The following is a 21,610-nucleotide window of genomic DNA, read 5'->3' as shown; positions in this document are numbered from 1 at the left end:
GACAACCGAACATGAAGGGCACCCGTGTCTGTTTTATAGTGCCCGCTCTCTTTTTATCCGGAATCATTTTGCATTCTTAGTAATCACGAACATCTGGTGATTCCCATCTGCTGCAGTGATGTGTGGACGGGACGCGGAGATTATAAAACCAAAAAATATATTAATGTTGGGGTTCAGGCCGGCAGGGTTATTTAGAGACAGCAGAAGGTCAGAGTTAACAAATATATGTTCTGTATAAGCAAAACAACAATCCACAGAAGCCTATTTGTGCTTTTACTCAACACTTTTCATTCAGCAAGAATGGATTCAGTTAATTAAAAGTGACTGTAAAGACATTTATTATTAAAAAAAAAACGCAATGACATTATATTATTCAAAGAAAACGAGTTCCACGGTTCGCTTAAATATTAAGCAGCACAACTGTTTTCAACAATCGTGGTAATAATAAATATTTCTTGAGCAAATATTAGAATGATTTTTGAAGGATCACATGAAAAATGATGCTGAAAATCCAGCTTTGCCATGACAGGAATATATTACATTTTAAAATATATTAAATTAGAAACAGTAAAATATGTCACAATATTACAGCTTTTATTGTATTTTTAAATACTTAAAATTTCAAACATAAAATATTACCAATCCCATCCTTTCAAGATTAGTTTTTTTTTTTGATCTGATAAATACAAACGCATAGTGAACATGTTCCCTCAGAGAGACTTGGGAAAGTACCCGGATGAAAGGATGATGCTGCTGACCGAAGCATTATGATCATTAAATCATAAAAGGCATTTCAGAGAGCACTGAGAAAAGCAGGAATATTAAAAGCCCTGACTGACTGCAATGCAGAGAGAAATTTCAGAAAACGCCTTCCAATAAATACAGTGACCTGATATTTAAAACAGAGCTCTCACTTCAAGCCCTGTTACTCTAAAAAATTCCATTTAAAATTCCATTAGTTTAAAGGTGAAGAATGTCATTTTATTCAACGCTTTTTGTTTATTTATACTGCAGCTTCTTTTTCAAAGAAAACGTCACATATTCCACAAGCTTACTGAAAGAATACTCAAATCACTTGCTTGAATGAAATGAACACCACAGTTTGGAATCCGTTCGACAATAGATTTGTTTCCTGATTTCTATTTACAATTAATTTACAAATGCATGGAATTAAATTAGAAAGACTCATCGCTTAAAAACCCCCACTAAAAACCAAAGCACCAATCGAAAATGTTCCAAATAGTGGTTTGAAGGTTTGAAGAGAGAATATTGATTTTTGTTTGCAGAAAAACGTAATAGAAAGGCATGTGTGTGTGTCTGTGTTTGCTCTGTAAGAAACCTAAGAGGGTGATACTGTGTTTTGTATTCCGTGATAATGTCTGAGGATGACACATAATCACTAGAGGGATTGTGGACATTGACTCCCCGTTGCTTAGTCATCAGGACAAGAAAAAGTAGACTCGAAAGAAGTCAACGAGAGAGAAACAAACAGAGCCGCTTTTGAATGCCTATGAGCTTATGTGACCATAATATCTGTTCCTCTGAAAACTCTCAACCACAAATCTTCTCAAACTTCTACACGTGACTCACACAGAAAGTAAAAAAGATTTATGGATTGTCATCAAATCATTAAATTGAAAGCAACACCTCAGAATCGATTCTGTGACTCTTTCTCACTGAAGACTATGTAAGATTCACAAAGCTGGAATTTATAGCTGGGCCGTCGTTTATCTTGTTCAAGGCCAAAGGAATGTCACATATGGAGCCCTGAGCAATGGAAGAAAATAATGAGTCATTTTTCACATCTCCAGCATGTCTTTATAACTGGACAAAAGCCAAAGTAAGCTTTCAAACATGGTGTTGAACACATGAATCAAAGCACTCTGAACTATGTATATAAAACACAATAATTTCATAATGCCTTGTGACCAGTTCTTGTGACGTAATCAGATTCCAAAAATGAAGTACTTGTAATTGCATTAAAAGTTATATTTCAAAATACTCATATCAGATAACAGTCACCTTTTATTTATTACATATTATTCACAATAGAAATAAATTATTATTATTCTTAATTTATTGAGTCTCCCCTAATCCCTCTTTTTCATATTTTAAACATTCTTTTCTATAACCTATTGCTAATATACGTTCAGATTTTTTCTAATAAAACTTTGTTCTGGGAAAACTTGACATAATTTAATTTTAAATGTACTTCAGTGAATGGATATATATATATATATATATATATATATATATATATATATATATATATATATATATATATATATACACACAAGGCCAACATACAAGATCCTATTTAAATCAATGATTGTTGTTAATGATAGTTGATTCATTTAAAATAGGTCAAAAATAATCTAAAAATAATCAAAAGGTAAACTGATTTATACATAAAATCTCTACTGTAATGGATTACGTTACTAACTACCCTTTTTTTAAAAATGTAATTTGGAATCAATAATGGATTACAATTTGTAAGTAATCAAGCTCTGCTTTGCAGTCATATTTTTTTTCTAATATTTTTTTTTAATTGTTTTTCATTGAGTCCTTTCATTTCAAATAGCGCAAGATTATTTTGCGATAATGGATCGAAAAACCTTTATTTGCACCCAACCCTATAAACCTCCCTTTAAAGTAGTCATGAGTTAAAAGTGAGGAAAAGAGATTAATTAAAACACTAGTTCAAGCATATTTATGCTTTTAGATTACAACCTGCTGCATGCCATGTAAGTGAACGAGAGCATCCTGCAAAGTTTTAAATCTGAAAGTGCACCGTGTATAAAATAGAGTCTCTGAATCGGTAAAGCGAGTGTTTTTTAAAACAAATCCCAAGCCGTTTCATATTTTCACATTGGTCTGCATAAAAATGCAAACGTATTCTTTGCCACTAGGTGCTGCTTTTGGAGCAAAAATGAAATCATTGAGCGAATCATTTGGGAGTCGTTGAGCAAGTAAGGTAAAAATAAATTCATGTTATCAGACGATGAAAGTGTTTTTTGACCTAGCATGCTTGTCGACTTGTTATTGGGGAAGCAAAATATGAACCTTCATAACCCATAATAGGGGCACTTTGGACTACAATTGAACTACAGAGGCTGCCAAGTGCATTAAAATTGCATTATGGTTTCAAAACCATAAAAAAAGTTGTAAGAATGATAAACCATGTTGGCCACAGAGCTTTTTTTCCTGTAGAAACCAATGGAAAAACAGGACAGAACGCTTGAGAGAGCTACAAATTCTTTGCATGCTGTCTTATAGCACATACAGTGTTGTATTAAGCCTTCGAGTAGTCGGCTCATTTGTTTTCACTGGCCCATATATGTTGTCTTACACTATTTTGTCGTCATAAGCTACAAGGCCATAATTCAGCGGGCGATGTATCCGCCAGAGCCTAGATAACTACATCATCAATCATATAGAGGCTTCATGCCGTTTGTGCATAGTTTGAAAATCTGCACATTCAACAAAACCAACTTTACCAGCTAGTCTGCTGTACCCTCCGATGCCCCAATTTCAGTCTCTCCACAGGAAGTCATCATTGTGTGCGGTTTTATTCTCATCTCCATGGCAACATTGTGGTTTTTTTGTGTATGTTTGATTTTGCGGAGAGCGTATTTATTAATTAACGTGATTGCCTCTTGTAGTTCAGTCAGAAATCGTTATGCTTATTCAGATCCGCCCCGGTGGTAGATTCAGCCTTGCTGATTGACGCTGTTGTTTTCCCCAACACGTTTATCTCCACGGAGAACGCACGTGAAAATGAAATAACGGACCATCTCGAGGAAATCTTAATCACACTTCAACATAGGAAGCGTAACGCCGTTGTTTGCAGAGACGGGACCCTGGTAAGTCAAACCCTGTGGTTGTATGTGAGAGGCAGGTGAGGTGGCTTGTGTTTCAGTTGCGTGTAAACACATCCCAGCTTGGTAACAATGAAACCGGGCACATGGTAATCCAACCAGCCCAGCCCATGCCAGGGTCTGCCCTCACGCTCACCTTAGTAAACACACACGCAAAGCCGCTTTATCCGTGATGAAATAAAACGGCTGTCCTATTGTAATATTTCAAAAGATGCAGCACGCAGATCTGATTAAGCGGCAAAAACAAACAGAAGTAAATCTACACGTGTTTGAAGGTTATTTGAATTTGGATTAATAGTAACATTGCTGGTTGCAGAATCGGCTATGCTAAAAAGTACATTCTAGAGATTTTTAGATATTTTTAATGGGGTCGCTGGATGCATAATTCTCTTTATACGTTGTTTGAAGATAAAGGTGTGTTGGAAATGTGTTGGAAGGTTGTTCTGGGATTCCTTGTAGAATGACGTCATTCTGCACAGGCCCCTCCCACGATGGTTGATCGACAAGATCGTCTCACCTTAGACCCGCCCTGCTTGAGCCTTCCTCAGTTTGCAAATGAATCGACTCCGGTGCAGGGGAAGACAAGATGTCTCCTTTTAATCGATCGAGGTGTTTTGTTGTTGGATGTAATAATGAATATAACAGCCGCCATTCACTCCAGACATCCGGGCGCTTTCCTAACAATGTGCTAGTTAGCTAGTTTCGTGGCAAAAGTTTAAAGTCTGCTCGTTATCCCACAGAAGAAGGGGGCGGGGTCAGCAGAGCTCATTAGCATTTAAAGATAACATGGACTAGAATGGCTTGCTTGCTGAAAATGGAGGGTTTTTTTACACTACTATTGAGAAATTTTAAACAAAGGTGTTTTCATTGAGACCCTAAAGAATCATATCAAATTGTGGAATGTGAAATTGTTTGATGACCCCTTTAAATATTTTTAAGCACATCACACCTGATCAGGACTTACTGTAGTATAAAATCATTTTCATTTCAAGGATGCAGCATCTAAAATGAGTCAAATTCTTCAGTAACTCTCTCCAAATTCACAGTAATTCTACAGTAAATTACAAAAATAAGAGTCGGCAAATGTCAGTTATGATTCCAGAGCAAAAATGTCTATCGTACCTGAAGAAAGCTTACTATAAAAGCGTTTCCATTCACCTCACCAACTACCGATCAAATATTTGAAGCCCACCAAGAAATAATGTGAAATATCATTAAAATATTACAATGGAAAGTGTAACATGTTTTTTTTTTCATGATTCTTTCATCAGTAGAAAGTTCAAAATAAGAGCATTTATTTGAAATAAACTTTTTGTATCAGAATAAAAGTCTTTATACATTTTTGAATAAATTAATAATTTCTTAAAAAATGAATTTAAAAATGTTATGCTATAAAAAGGCTATGCTTGAAGCCTAACAATTAAAAACAAACAAACAACAACAAAAAAGAAAACACTTCAGCCTATATAGATGTGCCAAAGAAACTGATTAGATCACTGTCTTGAGCTTTTTTACTCTTGAGTAAATCACTTAACTTCTGTTATTTCCAGCGGGACTCTCCTAAAACTTGGCATATCTTCAGTTGAATGAAGAATATCTATTAGACGCCAAGTCGCTAATTTGGCATATTATTATCTCACCTAATTTTTTATTGTTCATCCTAATTTCTATTCAAATCATAGGCTAGGCTATCGAGATACACATCACATCCGATGTTCTAAACGTAATGGATATGCCAAATTGAGTGTACAGTTTTGTACGTCCAGTGCCATCAAAACAGGACGTAATAAACATCTAATACGCTAGCAGAATCCGTATGGTTCAGTGCGTTTCCTCCAGGCCTCAAAAAAGGAAAGGCCAGAAGATCTCTTTGGTAATGCTTCGCACCCACATGCCTGAGGGAAGATCTCTTTATGTCTTTGTTTTTTGCTTTGTTGTTGTTAGTCTTGCTAGCCTCATTAGCTGGCTCAAAAAGCCTTTCTATGAAGCATCCAAGCAAAAGGAGTCTATCCTCAGACGTCCTACAGAGCTGAAGCCAGGCCATCAGACCTTTTACTCTCAATTTGTCTCTTTGTTGAATTTAGTTTTATTTTCTCTTGTATCTAAAATGAGATTTAAGTTGTTAAAATGACAAAGAGACTATTTTCTACTTTAATTTAATGTGGCAAGTAATTACTTGTGAAAATTAATAGCCATTGCTGAGCATAAAATACCATATTTTCAGTACAGGTTAAAATATTAAATAATAAATGATAGCATTTGTATTATTTTATTAATAAATATTAGCTCATGCATTAAGCAGCCTATAGTAATAAACAACAATTTTTAAAACATGCATTATTTGTGATTAATATTAGTTTATAAATATATTATTGTGTAAATTTATTAACATATTATTATTATTTAGTCAAATACATTTAATGTTATTCTTGAAATAATGCTAGTGTATTCAACATTGTTATATTTAAAATCAAACAATTAATCAATCAATCACCAAAATATAATAAATTACGCTTATAAATGATCTAATTTGTTAGAAAAATGTCCCTATTATTACCTTTTTTTTCTTTCATTTTGGTAAATAACACCTACAATATAATAGACTCAGAATTGAGTCAGAATTGAGAGATATAAAGTTTTTTTTTTTTTTACGATTCTGAGTTCACATTTCAAAATCGTGTATAAACTCATTATATCTTGTAAGATTTATATTGACGTTTAAATCTTAACCCTTTTGTCTCGTTCATATTTATACTTTTTTCAAATAATTGTAAGCTTCCAAATTCACTTCTGTTTAACTCCCACCTTGGAATTAATATACATATATATGTGTGTGTGTGTGTGTGTGTGTGTGTGTGTACGTGTAAAAAAATAATTGTGACTTTTTCTCTCACAATTCTGACTTTTCGTATCAGATTAAAAAAATAACTTTTTTTGGTCATGGCAGAAACAAGCTGCCATATAAATATGTAAAAATGCATAATTAAAATGCGTTGCAAATGTTTTTTCTCAACTTTAAGGGTCTACATTAAGGGTAATTGTTTATGTATTGCTTGTTATTAGTGTGTTTTAAACCCACAACCTTTCCGTTACCAGCACAACCCAGCACAAAAGTTTAGAATTTCTGCACCAATTGTAACCAAAATAGTTTTTTATCAACACAAATGGTTCAAAAACAGAACATTTGTCAACCGTTCTTATTTTTGTCACTGCTTCTAATGACAAAGAAACTCACCTCCAATCACCATAAGTTCTCTCCACGCTGTCCCGGCAATCCATGTCTAACATTTGTGAATCCATGAATAGCGTTTTAAAAGACACTGCTACTCAAGGGCATGGCCTCTGGAGAAAACGCATGTCCACGTGACATAAGCCACGTCTCTTTTGTTCCATTCTAATGACTGCGCTGCCAAGTAAAATATTATTAGCAAACATTACAGATCAAAAGAGAATCATTATGTAACGCATGAGGCAAAAATAGTTTTCCTGACCTTGAGAAACATGGTGGGAAACATTTCAGCGGATCATCGCAACCAGCTGTTCCCTTGAGTGCAGATGAGTCTTAAATGCATTATTAGCGTGATGTGATTTTTATTGTTGCATAAGAGAATTTCGGGAAAGCTTTAGAGAGCTGATGGAGAGACTGAGAGAGAGACGCTCACACATCTGGGAGCCGTTTCTGACATGGGTGACTGGCTCTTTCACTTCAATAGTGGCGATGTGAAGAATGATCAATCATGATACACCTCATTCCCTTTATGGCGGAGCGTCACATTTCTGGGACAGCTGCTGCTGTGTCTCATGTACCTATTCTTGTGAGCTATGGCAAGTTGCACAGGGAAACGGGGAACCGCGTGCCTGCAAACACACACGCAAGCGTAAACATTAGCATACCCTCAGCTGTACCGAAGCACGAGCGCTCAGCGGTCCATTACAATTCCAAAGAGTTCATTGCAAACATTTGATAAATACCAAGCATATCAGAGCAACAAATGAATAACATCAATAAAAACTTAAAGCAATAGTTAGCCCAAAAGTGAGATTTAGCTGAAAATGTACTCACCCAGAAAGTGAAAGTCGTGGATGAGATTGTTTCTTCATTGAACACATTTAAAAACAATTTAGCATTGCATCACTTGCTCACCAATGGATACTCGGTCACAATAAGGTCCATCATGCAATGTTTTATGAAATAAAAAGCTGCTTTGAATCATTATTTCTGGCCAAAATATGGGTACGTAATCAAACTGACTAAAGTGAAAAAGTCCATTCCCAATTGTCCTCTCAGATCTAAAAGCTTAGAACTGTTTTGGACTTTGTTTGCTTGTAAACAGTGTTAGATCTGTGTACATTTTTTCAGTCAGACAAGATTTTTCAATGAAGAAAACCATACTACGGACTCACATTGATGGACTCAAGAATCAAGCCGATAATGTCTTAATGATGAATTCGTTTTTTACAAAAACAAATATTTAGTTAGCTGACTGGATTCATTTGGATTGCTTGTGGATTATTGTGATGATTTTAACTGTTCTGACGGCACCCATTCACATTGGTGAGATCTGTTCCGATGAAGAAATGAACTCATCTACATCTTCTGGCCTGAGTGTGAGCACATATTTCGATGAACTACTTCTCAGTCTCTACAAAGGACCATTAAAAACGGTGAGTGTGAAACATCTCCTTCAATATCTAATTGTACACAAGAAAGAAAGCCACACAGGATTAAACGGCACTTTATGGAGTATCAAAATATGGGATTTGGGCTGCAGACAGTCATGATGGATTTGTTCTGGGGTTGAAGGTCGGGTAAACGGCTTGGGTTACTTGTGTGTAAGACGTCGAGTTTAATTTCAGTTGATGCCAGAGAACGCAACAAACCGAACATGATTCCTTGAGGACCGTAGTCTCTCGCTCAAAGGTCCTCTGGTGACAGGTGCACATGTGTCTGGAGAGGTTTCTTTAACCTGTAAAGCAGACGCACGGATAAATCATTCCACATACCATCAAGAAACAAAGCAAAAAAAACTTTTTATAAAAAAACTTTGAGCTTATAGCTTCCACTATAAATTAACATTATGTCATCTTTTAAAAACAGACAATTGAAAATACTGGAATATCAACCAAAGTTTTATAGATTTAGAATGACATGATGATTATTAAGATATGATGGAATGTTACATTTTGGGTGTACTATCCCTTTAAGGAATCAATGTGTAATTCTTTTTTATACTTTTATACTTTCATTCATTCATTTTATTTGTTCATCAATATTAGCAGCTTTCCATATGTCTGTGAAATCTACCTGCAATGCCACTTACCTATCCAGGTACTAAAATCTGAGATCCAAGAATAAACCAACCTTCTCATTCACCTCTGCAAATGTGATCACAGCAATTATCCGATAATTAGCATTGGTGCGCCACAACAAACTGCTAATTGCAGAAAGCTTTTAAGAAGTAACCACAAACTCTGGGCTGATCTAAATTAGAGGCAGAGAGGCGATTCACGCCCTTAATTTATTCGCAATTTGATGCTCACTTACTAAACTGAAAGGTCATTATGGTAACAATTAAACACGTGGCTTTTGGGAAGGACAATATCATTTTCTCAGCACCGGAGGTGACAATTATCAGAAAAGACATTTGGAAAATGAAGTAGTGGGCATGTAATTCATGTTCAGTGTAATCTTAACTTTTTTATTTTAGCTATCTTTATTGTCATTTTTTGATCGTATGTGAAAAATTACGAACTATACGAACAAACTAAATGAGTGCTTTTAAAATTGTAGGACTGTTATGGGGAGGATTCATAATGCAATATCCTTAGATAGCCTAATGTAGCTGCTGTTTTCAGCAAACGTGAAAAGAGACCACATAATCACAGATTTTTAGCGCTGAGATGAAAGAGGGGGCCTGAAGCCCTCCTAATTAGTGTCTAGCAATGTCTATGTATTTTTCATGTGTCTATAAATGAGTCAAATGAGGACATGGCAAGCAACTTAGTATCAAAGTTACCATCTCGGCCATCTCTGCCATTTGATTGGCGGGTTCTGTAATAAACTGTCCTTAAACGCTGGGCTCAGACTCGTGTAAAGGTCATCGTGTGCTATGCATCTGTCAAAACCACTGCCTTTCCCAAAAAACAAGAACATCTGAGATTAATTATCAAATAGCCGGAGCTTTAGTGAAGGGAACCAAACGTTACTGAAGCTCCATGACAGATGCAAAATGGGACACTGACCAACAGCTGAATGTGAAGTCCCAATCACAGGGACGTACCAAGGGAAAAGCTTTGAACGTTAACGACAGAGAAAACCTGACCTCCTGTGAAGGCACTTACAGAGAGCAGAGAAGTGTGAAGTGCTCACAGATGCGCGTGTTTACCTCTGAAGAGCCTCTGCGATGCTGACTGCTGAGTCATATAACTTGAGATGAGTCATATCTGTGACTGATAGGAGAGCCTCAGGATAAAGAAACGCAGATTTATGTGAAATCAGCATCAAATGTAAAAGTTCATTTATGATCAAGGAAACATTGCGTAAAGGATAATGATTGTACAGTCAGCTTGTCGGAAAATACTAATATCATGCAATATTAATATTTGGAAATTTTCAGATCAGTGGTATGTTCACAATATTGCAATATTTTGAGAGCACCGGAAAACAGCATTTTTCGCAATGCATACAGTATTTAATGAGATTCTTTGATTAGCAGAGATTTCGGTACCACTTTATAATAAGGTGTCATTACAGCGTAATTATACATTAAGTACTATGTAGTAATAATTAAATACATGCACTTACTATATAGGGTTAGGCTTATGGTTTGGCTTAGGGTTACTTGCATGCAATTATGCTTAAGGATACCTTAAATAAAGAGTTATCATACGCATGTGATGCAATTTATCACCTGGAATTTTTGCTAAATTTGATTATGTGGAAAAAAAATAAATTAAATTATGCAAAATTGAGGCTGTAACAAAAGCACATTCCATTGATCAACAACCTTGGACTTCTTAGTAGGTCTGTTTTTTAAAGATTTGCAAGTTACTGTGAAAAATAAAAATCTATTTCCTTGTGGTGACAATTAAAGAGAATTTGTCACTTCTGGGGTCCGACTGTTGCACTCTATTATTCCAGCACACCAAGATTTATACAGTGAGGTTATTTCAAAACTGGCATTTCATTGATTTTCATTACTCTCTTGCGTGTGTGGTGTGTTCACAAGAGGCAGAGACGATCATTTAGGATGTCATTAAGGCTGTATGTGACAGTATTAAATCTCTCGCTATGACGCAACTGTTTACAGTTTGTTTCTCAGATCTCAGTAAGTGCTGTTAGACAGTGAGAAGTCTGAGAGGAGCAGGACTCATCGGTCCAGTTGTCTCTAACAAGCCTCTAGAAAAATGCCAGACGTCAAACATGTGCTCCAATAGATCACTACATGCGTGGATGAAGTGCCTCAGCTGTTGTATAAAACGTGGTGTAAATGTATGCAAATGCAGGCAGACTACAATGGCCCGTTTTTGTTTATTTATTTATTATGTAAGTGTTTCCATATTTTTAGTTGTCCTATTAGAGTGAATCTGTCAAGAACGTTATATTACGTTTCACCTCACAATGTGGGGGAATGATGTTTCCAAAGAAGGAAAAAAATTAATTATATTTTAATAAAGAAAATTTTATGATTAAGAAAAATGTATGTAATTTTCATAATAATAAGACGCTTTGGAATAATTTCAACTCATTTAAAAGTAACATGAGATTTCCGGGGGAAATAATAACTTAATTGTTCTAAAGTAAACATAATTTTCTCTCTCTCTCTAATCGCAAATGTGTCATGGATATAAAACCACAATGCAAATAAACTCTCAAACAAATTCTCAATGCACACATTATTTCATATTTTAATGCAAATGTCACCTAGAAATATTTTGATTAGATTCCTAAAAGTATCTTTGTAAAAAAAAACTAATTTTAACTCATTTTAGTCCTGTATAAAACTGTTTCAAATGGCGAGTGTGGAAAGTTAACATGAAGTCTCAGTTGACTTGTGGAAGCAACTCAACATCTATGATTAGTTTTGGATCTTAGCCAGACAAACAAACGTCTCTGAGGATCCACCGTAACTCCACAAACATCTTTCCCTCACTTTCTCTTCTCTCCCTTTTACACACACACACACACACACAGAGAGATACATACATACTGTATGAGCACACAATGCTGAACCCGTATACCTCTGCATTATTATGTAAATCTTTCTTCCCATTTGGAGGTGCCTGTCTGTGTGAGTTTTTCAGCGTGGGACCACATGTTCTGGGTATCTGACCTGGCGAGGCATGACACCAGCTGGTTTTACAAACGTGTTAGCCTCCCTGGCTTACAACGCTAGCTCATTAGCTAGAATCAGATGTTGTTCTGCAGGGCAAGAACAAATGTCATCAGGGTATTCAGCACTGAAGGACTGAACAAGCACCTTGGCTCTGTCTCAATTTACATACAATTATACATGATACTAGACTGTTGTTGTAGCTAGAGCTGGGGAACGGACTAAAAGGTCTCCAGCTTCAGCCAAAACAACAGTTTACATAATTGAAATTAAATGAATCTAACAAAGAAATGTTCAGGGCCATATTTCACCTAAAAAAAAAAAAAAAAACAGAAGAGAAGAGAAGAAAACAAGTCTATGTTTTAAAGAAAATAAAAAATGTAAATGAAATTCCTGTCTAGACAAAATGATTTATGAATATTAACATACACACACACACACACACACACACACACACACACACACACACACACACACACACAGTGCAATAGTTAAAAATGAACAAAATATGATTTAATATTAAATGTTATTTTCACAGTAATTTTTGTGAAAAGTGACTTAGATTTTCATATGAACTTCAAATGATAATAAATAAATAAATGAATAAATAAATAACCATAACAGATATACTAAAAATAACTGTCATCATAGTTTTGTTGGGTCTGTCACTTTTTTATAATCAGCCTAATATCTATTTATGGCTCATAATTATTTACACAAAAATATAATATAATATATATCATTTTTATACAGTGGCTGAATAATTATACTATTTGTATGTTCTATCTATAATAGTTAAATAGTTTTAATCAGTAGCTGAATGCTTATATTACACACACACACACACACACACACACACTCACAGATATTCTTTTAATTTAAATATACAATTTCTTATATATATATATATATATATATATATATATATATATATATATATATATATATATATATATATATATATATATATATATATATATATATATATATATATATATATATATATATATACACATATATATATATATATATATATATATATATATATATATATAAGTACTTCTTTTGTAAGTTTAATCTGTAATAGGAAAAAAATATTTTTTTTACGTTTTAATTGGAGAAGAAAAAAAAAATCCCTCAACTAATAAAAATTCAATAATTGACCTTAAAATTAGCAGTCTCACCTGTCTCATTACACACAAATATAAGGTAAGCATGGCTGTTATACCTTTGAGTCAGAAGAAGATACAGTCTCTCACTTTACAAGACAGGTAGAGAGGCCTCGACTGCCTGCGTAATCCTGGTTTCTCCCCAGACTGTTGTTGTCCAGCAGCTCGATCTATACCAGGTAATGAGGTGTCAGCTAAAAAAATGTGTAGCATTGTGGGTCAAGAGGGTGGCCTGCAGATTTCTTGAGGGGCTGAAAAGAGAACTTGAACTTTAAGAAGAGCTTTTAAACTATACAATGTCACAAAAGTTATATCCGAAAAGCTAAAGGTTTAAGGTGAAGTCTGTCATATTAATGTACCACTAGCAGCCCCAGCATTAAGTTATACTCCTCTGCATATTGAGCTGGGATATAGATGAAAGTGCTTTGTCATTTAAAAAAGCAGCTTTAATGATCTTGTTCTGATTCTAAAAACAGCTACTGGGGTTAATATATGTGTGCTAACAGTAAGTGCATTGATCTTGGACAGTGTTTGTGAACTAAAGGTGGTCTTCTTCCCAAAAGGGACTTTGATTGAGGTCCACCTGGTGGTAAGACATCTGGAGGTCACCTCACTCAACCCTATGCCGCAGGACGCCAAACAGCTTCTGACAGGCATTTAGCAGCGCATGGGATCGTTGAGATGAAAGCCACCCTTCTATTTGTCCATCGACCCCTGTGGAGACAGAGCCGTGTATCCATCAACCTGCCCAGGAAGGAGGGGTGAAAGAGCAATAGAGAAGACAACTGATGAGCCGCTCTTCAGAATTCAATAATTAAGTTGTTGTCAGGTGTAAATACCCTGAGGGAAATAAAAACGGGCTGGTGCATGGGAGGAAAAAGGACACTGTGTACAGAGAAGCACTGATGGAGTGATCTGGAGCGAAGCGGGTGTAGGAGAGACGGCACGTGTCGACGGATTGTTTTAGGGAGGAAGCCATGCGTGGCCTGCAAGATGATGAGAAGATCAGATAATTAAACGTGATGACAGAAAGCCCGACCATCCTGTATGAATTTTAATATCCATCGTGCCAATGGATGGAAGCACTGCAAATGTAAATGTACAGACTGGTGGCTAAAAGTTTGGGGTGATTTACATTTTATTACATTTTTGTTTTATTTTTGTATTTTTGTAATTTTTGAAAGAAATTATTTATACTAACCAAAATTGCACTTAAAAAAAAGTAAGTAAATTGTGGAACACTGTTTTACCAATTTTTTTATTTTACAAAATTTTTTTGTTTGCATTAAAAAAATATATATATATATATATATATATATATATATATATATATATATATATATATATATATATATATATATATATATATATAAATTATATGTAAAAATAATTTAAAAACCTTTCAAAAATCAGGTTTTCTTACTGTGATATATGTGCAGTCGTTGTTGTGTGATAACACACACACACACACACACACACACACACACACATATATATATATATATATATATATATATATACATATATATATATATATATATATATATATATATATATATATATATATATATATATATATAGATAAACATGATTTCTGAAAATTAAAAATCTGAGTAATCAGTTATTGCAAATAACATTTTCATAAAAGAAGCCTTTTATACTAACATATTTATACTAAAAATGAAGTAAAAACAGTAATATTGTGAATCATTATTGATGTATTATGTAATTTTATTATTTTCTATTTAATATATATATATATATATATATATATATATATATATATATATATATATATATATATATATATATATATATATATATATATATAATTGTGCATTCAAATAATTATGAAATAATTAGTTATTTTTGGATTAGTTATATATAAAAAAGCTAACTATTATAATAAAACACTTTAATTACAATGATAACACAATTAAAAACAATCATGATTTTTGAAAAAAGCAAAACAAAAAACAGTTATCTGCTTTTGCAAATAAACTCTTCATACATATATGTGTGTGTATTTTTTTCAGGATTTTATGATGAATATAAAGTTTAAAATAATTTTTTTTAATTATAAATGTCTTTAGCCTACTGTCTTTTTTTGTTAACTTAATGTGTCCTTGTGGAACAAAACTGTTAATTTTCTATTATGAACATAATACTGTTTTGTAAGCACTAAATAATCTAGATCATGTGACACTGAAGACTGAAGTAATGATGCAAAAAATTTAGCTCTGCATCACAGTAAATATATAACCCATTTTAAAATAACATTTACATACATATGTGGTTTGAGTTTGGCAAAGGAACACTATGGAAATGATTTCTGCTGGTATGCTTAATTAAAATATCAAGACTACCTCAAGAACGTTAACAATTATGTTGAGATTATCTGGTGAGTTGGAACCAGGTGCAAGTCTGATATAAACAAATGTCTGTGACGGTCAAAGTTGCCCTCTGGCTAGAGTGCATTAAATTCACAGCCTGCAGTAATGAAACATGACATCTGATCATTAAATTCGTCCTACAAAGTTGGCTAAAGCCGAAGTACTATAATGAGAGGGGAAGTTTTATAGAAACATGTTTTATAGCTTCGAACAAGCTCAAGAGTGAGACGTCGTGTAGTCAGCTGTTCCTTAATCACTACAAAACTTACTAGCAAATGCAACTTAAAGGAACAGATTACCAAAGATTTGCTGAAAGAATCGACTCACTCTCAGGCCACGCAGATGAATTGTACATTAGTCAGGATTTGGAGAAAATTTGCATTACGTCACATGCACACTAACGGATCCACTGGAGTGAATGGGTGCCGTCAGAAAGGGAATCCAAACGGCTGATAAAAACATCACAACGATGCGCAAACAATCCAAACATCTCCAGTCTAACTGAAAAACTTGAAGAAGCTTTATTGTGGTTTATGGATTATTTTGACGCTAAATTATAGTTTACAGTTAAAATACCCTAATGGTGGATTTGCCTCATACAAGATTGGGATGTTTTTATAGGCTCGTTCTGACTTCACCCATTCACTCTAGAGAATCTGTTTGTTATTAATATAATTTCTCCAAATCTGTTGAAGAAAGAAGATAACAGTTCTCAACCGGATTACGACAACTGCAACAGAGACTTACGTTTGGAAAAACACAAAGGGACTGATTTGCACCTTTCGCACGTCAATTTCAAGCCCAACTCAAACAAGCAAACCCTGGTGCGACATCTATAATTATCAACCTCCAGAGCTGGGAAAATTGCTGGTTTTGAGATTTTCTGTACCGTGCGTCTTGAAGGTCAGTCCTTGGAGGTTTCTATCTAAACAAAGTGTCATCATTTTCCCCAAACAGGGGGGGCAGAAGATAATCGCAGATAATTCAGTCACGTGTGAAAAATACATTACGACCTCCTTTGCTGCGCTCCAAGGTCCACGTGATCGCCACCAGCCCACGCAGGAAGTAATATGCTTCCGTGCAGATAATTGCACTGTAATAATAAATTAAATGCTGATGAACCACCGTTTAAATGGCCGTCTATGAGTGTGCGAGGAAGATAAACTACCTGCTGTTTATCCTCATGGACGCGTTATTGTTAAAGATCAGGTTGTAAGAAATGGCTATAGCCGTGACCGTGCAATCTCTAGGGTCTGCCGTAATGATGGCGGCTGACATAGATTCATGCTTATCATTACTCTGCGCTGTTTACAATAACACCTTGGCCAGCTTGAAAATGTCAGCGGGGAAGCGGTATTAAGAAAAATACCCAGCATTACATTTTTCGCCTGCAGCGCAAAAATGCCTATCCATCTCTCATTCTGGGTGGCTAACTGATGGATATCAGAATATTGCAATAACACGGGCAGCATTGCAAATTGTTGGTACGCTCCTCACCTTGTTGGACAAGGTCTTGTGACGGCCCGTGAAAGTGAAAGCTGCCTAATCTTCAGTCGCATACATTAAGACGCCAATCTTGTCTTTTACAACAGAGATTTTTTAACTGCTGGGTCACGACCGCCAAATTGGATCGGAGGTCGGGACAGCAGTGAAAGAAAACATGCTAAATGCAGATAATGAAATGCAAGCAAGCAGTCGCACCAATTAAACAGGCCTGTCGCACTTCAGAAAAACGTTGTTCTTGATGTCAAAAGGTCAAATGACCGTGAAGTCTTCATTTGTTGTGATCAGGAGAATACAACCTGGTCTCATAAAAATATTTACACCGTTTTACGTGGTTTCAAAGAGAAACTACGTCTACTGAGTGGCACTAAAACATAGCTTCAATACATGAACCCTGGCATGTTTTTATTATGTTGATATAGGTACGTATTGCTGTTTTTTATTATGTTGCTTCGGGAACGTATATTCAAATATACAGGGATTGTCGCTAAATGTTAATGCTCTATCAATGTCGGAAATGTGCCCTACACCAATCCCAACCCTAAACCTACCCAAAAGCAAATGCAAAACAAATGCAAAACAGGTATAAAAAGGAATTTGTTAATGCAACCGTGCCATTTCAACTACTATTTATGCATTTTTAACTGTTTCGTCAAACCGTAGCTACACAGGATTTGAACCGGAACTACTTGCCTCATCTCTCTACTCCTTGAGCTATCGAACAAACCGTCTATGAAAACCAAAAGATATGAAGTTATTGTTTTGAAGTCATAACATGGTTTGCTTTAAGCAAGTGCGTGAAAATGTATGCTTTATCAACAAAACTGCCGGAAATATGTTCTTGTCTCGAGAACGAGACTACACTGCAGTCACTTAAAACATGAGGTCAATTTCATCGCTAGCCAAGTCAAGGGACAGTGTGCTGATAGACTCACGCTGAGAGATGGTAATGAAATTTTTGTAGCTGAGCTGATGAAACGGTGAGTCAAGTCATGAACTGATGAAAAAACTGATAAATAAATAAATAAATGCTTCCAAAATGTTGAAAAAATGGTCAAGTGTACACAAGTGGTACAAAGAAGGTTACTTCAGGAATGTAATAAGTTACAGATTACAAGTTACCCTATTTAGATTGTAATAAGTAGTGTTTATCAATAACTGTATTAAAGTAATGTAACTGATTACTTATTTACTACTATTCACTATTTACTACTATTATGAATTTTTTTTATCTAAATTGTTTTAAATTCTTAATGATTTTGAAGCATTTAAAGCAGGTGTGGTTAACTTTACAGTAAAACTCAACACAGATTAGGGTTAGTCTATATATATATATATATATATCCACACACACACACACACTGATAATCAAATGTTTGTGATCAGATACGTATATATATATAGAAATAACACTAACATTATGAAATTTTGTTGCAATTGAAAATATCAATGTTCTATTTCAATGTACATCAAGATAGAATTTGTATTTGTTACACAAAGCTGAATTTTCACCAGACATTACTCCAGTCTTCAGTGTGACTTGAATCTTACAAATACGAATTTTGGACCCAGAGGTACTTTTTCCAGAATTCTTTGATTAATAAAATGTTAACATTTCTTTAAAGTATACATTTTCTGTAACATCATGTTGTTATACATAAAGAGAGTACGTCGTATGCAATATTGACTTTTGCATAAATGTTTTTAAAAGGAATTTCATAATATATAACTGTTTTTACATACTATTTAATTAATCTCAATTTTCTTCATAAATTCAGATCAGACAAATACAGTACTTATATAAGGATATATTTAAAGCTAAAACATCAAGGAACTCAAATCCGACAACTGTCTAGAGATCCACTAAAAGCTTCTGCTTCCTCTTTACAAATTTGTCTGGACACACATAAAGAATCTCTATTTACTACCCCTCATTTCCCTTTATGGAGCTTAATGGGTCTGTGCGGCACATTAATCCACCACCGATGCCTTCAAAAAAAAAAATCCACCAGCTATGCCTCTCTGTCTCTTAAAAACAGACATTTTCCCTTTTCTCCATCAAAAGACACAGCCCATAAACTCGCCTGCATCTGTGCCACTGTTAAATTACTAGCAAGACTAATGGGGAGGTGGTTTCAAACTTGACTGGCATTTGAGAGTGTCTTTCTGACTGAAGAGCCATTATTGACACAGATGTGGTGGTCAAATACACACAGTGATGCTATTTCAGTGAGGGTTTTATTAGCTCGTGGCGGCCCCGTCAACACCTCCGATAGCACATTCAACACGTTTGGGGATTCTGGACGGCCAGGCCTTTCGCAAGTGTACAAACGATCAGCATATGTTAAAACAGTCAAATTAAACATCTGTTAGACAATTACAGAAGCGCAGCACCAGCAACGGATATATCCGATACGCAGAGGCGAACACAAACTTGGGGTCTGACAAATGGATGTGGTGATTAAATTCACAGACTTGATTGGGGAAACATGGGACATCTGTGATGGTAGAAAACATTAGCAGCTGAGAGCCGGCTCTCTGCAATCAGCGTTGAGAGGGAGCGTGTATTTTACATATCTTTTCAATCAAAAGCAATCAGTACTTAACCTGTTAATATACGGTACCTGCTTCCCGGCCACACAGATCATCCATCCATCCATCCATCCATCCATCCATCCATCCATCCAACCATCCATCCATCCATCCATCCATCCATCCATCCATCCATCCATCCATCCATCCATGCATCCATCCATCCATCCATCCATCCATCCAATCATCCATCCATCCATCCATCCATCCATGCATCCATCCATCCATCCATCCATCCATCCATCCATCCATCCATCCATCCATCCATCCATCCATCCATCCATCCATCCATCCATCCATCCATCCATCCATCCATCCATCCATCCATCCATCCATCCATGCATCCATCCATCCATCCATGCATCCATCCATCCATCCATCCATCCATCCATCTATCTATCTATCTATCTATCTATCTATCCATCCATCCATCCATTCATCAATTCAGAAACTAAAATGTAATTCCAGCAATGACCAGGAAGAACTTCCTCGAGTTTAGTGTTGGGTTACTTCATCCTAGCCTTTACATTAGCAGACTCTCATCAGCATCACCTCTGAGTAAATGGACCTGAATAAACTGAGGCCTGCGTGATTGATTCATTAGTCTGATCTTGAGCACCTTGGTTCAGGGACAGTTAATGTTTAATGAGGTGGTTTAGCCCAATGGCCTTAACCTGGATTTGGAGTTCAGTCTCGGCTGATTCCATCACTCATGATTACCTGTGAAGGGACCACCCAAGGAGGTCAATAATAACTGGAGAAAGTTCCCTGTTAGCATTCCCATTCATGATCAATGCTACTTAGATGAGAGATGGGCGAAATAAACAGAAAAATAAATCAATATTTTAAATAGTGATGCATCATAATTTCCCCATGTATTTGTATACACACATTTGTGCATATTGTTATGCAGGTTTAAATACATTTTATATTTAATAATTTAATATTAACATAAAAATAGCCAATCTGTTTATCTCATAATACATACAATATGCAACATTAACGATAGAATATGCAAAATACATGGCTCTAACTATTATCTTACAATTCTTTATATAACACTTTTTTCTGTTTTATGTTTAAAAATGCTTATATGTTAAATAAATATATATTAAGAATTGTGATGCATCATAATTTATCACTTATTTACAAATATTGTTATGCAGGTCATTATAATATTAAATTTACATAAATAATATTAACTATCTGTTCTTATCATAATAACTATAATATGCAACATTAATAATATGCAAAATACACGCATCTTACTATTATCTTAAGATACTTTACGTAACACTTTTTCTGTTTTATATATTTTTAAAAAGTAATATGTTGAATAATTACATATTTATAATTGTGACGCTTCATAACTGTGCACATATTTCCACACATATATTTGCACATTTATGCAGGTCATTATAAAGTTACATTTAAATAAATAATATTACCAAAAAAGTTTGTCTGTTTATTTTTTATAATACTTACGATATGCAACGTTAATTATGTAATACACAAAATACACGTCTCTTACTATTATCTTACAATACTTTACATAACACTTTATCTGTTTCCAATTTTGTTTTTTATGTTTACATGATAAATAGATAGATTTTATGCCCAAATGAATATGTCTATCAGCAGAAGCTGGGTGATGCTAAACAGCAAAACCACGAACTCTCGAAACGCCAAAGCTACACTACAGTTATAGTTTTCTATTGCCATTATAAATGTGAACAACTGAA

Source organism: Puntigrus tetrazona, chromosome 21 (assembly GCF_018831695.1).
Source record: "Puntigrus tetrazona isolate hp1 chromosome 21, ASM1883169v1, whole genome shotgun sequence".
Taxonomy (NCBI): Eukaryota; Metazoa; Chordata; class Actinopteri; order Cypriniformes; family Cyprinidae; genus Puntigrus; species Puntigrus tetrazona.
This window is presented reverse-complemented; position numbering follows the sequence as displayed.